The 2,004-nt window shown below is 33.4% G+C and overlaps 1 protein-coding gene across 3 annotated transcripts in view; it reads right to left on the reverse strand.

Moving 5' to 3' along the window:
- ABHD17B (abhydrolase domain containing 17B, depalmitoylase) overlaps positions 1–2,004 on the reverse strand; it is a 48,011-nt gene that overhangs the window by 20,125 nt on the left and 25,882 nt on the right. The window lies entirely within an intron of this gene.

The raw sequence follows: 2,004 nt of genomic DNA on the forward strand, positions 1-2,004 counted from the left end.
GTAACAGTGCCAGTGAGTCACATGAAAACACCCTTAGAAGTGTGGGTTTTGTTGGGGTAAACTGAACAAATGCCTTAATAATTGTGAGTTTAGAAAAATTAAGAAGAGTCTGTCAAATGAAAAAAAATGTACTGGGCAATGTGCAAATAAGAGTGCCCTCTCACTGGTGGAAAGTATTGGAGTTAAACGAAAAAAAAAAGTTGAGGTGAAGATAGCAGACATCAAAATAGTATCAGTCCTAGTGTAAGTTCTAGTAAAAAAAAAACCCAAGATCATACAACTGGTAACATCTTGAGTATCTGTCTTAGTCTGTTTTGCATTGCTATAAAAGAATAGCTGAGGCTGGATAAAAAAAAAAAAAAAAAAGTTAGGCAGTAAAGCTCAGAGAAGGCGTTAGATCTATGATGACATTACAGTAGAAGAAGAAAATTAAGGGTAAGAGCCTATAAGCTGTGCCAAGCAAATTAGGGTCAGAAGTACGATTTAGTTCAATGTAGTACTTTTTTATTACCTTTGTTTGCCTTCAGTTTCTTAATACTACTAGACATTGCACTATCTAACCACTCACTACCCACATATAATTATTTAAATTTAACTAAAATTAAATATTCACTTCTTCAGTCCCCCTAGTCACTGTGGCTACAAGTTACACAGCATAGTATGAGTATTTCTTTCGCTATAGAAAGCCCTATTGGGCATTGCTGAACTAGATAGAGCCTTTGAAACCCAGGCAATCCAGAACCAACGGCTACATGCTTTATATTCATACTAGCTTCAAATGCTAAAAGAGCACCTTCCTTCTTGGCTTTTCCATCAAAGTACATACAGGTAATTTTGATAGATCTTTCTGGTGAACATTGATAAAACACACAGAACTAAATGAGATTACCTCCACAATACTGTCATGGAAAATTTTATCTTTACAACACAGACTTATTTCTAACCCAATTCTAACATAAAAGCCATTTTATTAAAAATGAGCAATGCAAATCAATTAGGCTCTCTATATGTTTTAATCCACGGTTTGATGTATCAAAAGGATTCATGTTCTTGAAAGGTTCCTTGTAAGCTGAAGTTGCAAGTAAACCATGAGAAAGTGTGAAAAACACTTGTTATTAGGCAATGAATTTCTGAACAGAGTCCAAAACAGTGTTCTAAACACAATCCTGATGATCCACTACAGCAATGCCCTAACAAGTGAACCAAGTCTTCCTGATGGAGCAGTAAAACAGGTTGTTGATTTTTGCATATGCTACCATCACATTCCCATAAAACTTTCGTGACTGGAAAGTACAATTAGCTCAGGGCTTTTAAAAGTCACACCTCCTCTATCTGTTGCTGAGCGTAAGCTAGACATGAACAGACACATGTTTTCTCTCCATAATCATCAGCTTTTGGCATTTCTATTCTAAGAATCCAAATCATGCTTATCCCCAAAGTTCACAGAAAAGCTGTTATATTACATTGTTCTGGAATCATTCCACAAATGCACATTATTCCGTTGTTTATAAGAAGTAGAATATGTCCCTGAGAAACTTTTCACATGAATATCTACTAAATATTTTTCATACCATAGAACACTCTTATATACCACAGTATTATCTAGTCAATATAGTCATAAATCTCACAAAATTTAAGAATTGTTGATTATAAATAATGAATACCATGTTTTTGAAAAAGAGGTTCATGTTATGGTACCCCAGTCTGAATTTCTAAGAGCTACAAAAAAGATTATTTCTAAGAGTTTATGAAAAAAGAAACCATTTACAGGTCAACATAGCATATGAACAAGTACCGAATCAACCCTTATTTGCCAAGTAGTAAATAAAATAAGGTGTTTCCATAAAGTTAAAAAAAACTTTATCAAACAACAACAAAGCTTTTTTAAGGCAATTGAAACTGCTATAAAACATATTAGAGCTACATGAAAAGACAAAAATGTAAATGCTGAATATAGTAGTAAATAATTACTACCATATTCAAATAAATATTAATCAAGTTCCA

Source organism: Cebus imitator, unplaced genomic scaffold (genome assembly GCF_001604975.1).
Source record: "Cebus imitator isolate Cc_AM_T3 unplaced genomic scaffold, Cebus_imitator-1.0 Scaffold355, whole genome shotgun sequence".
NCBI classification, from domain to species: domain Eukaryota; kingdom Metazoa; phylum Chordata; class Mammalia; order Primates; family Cebidae; genus Cebus; species Cebus imitator.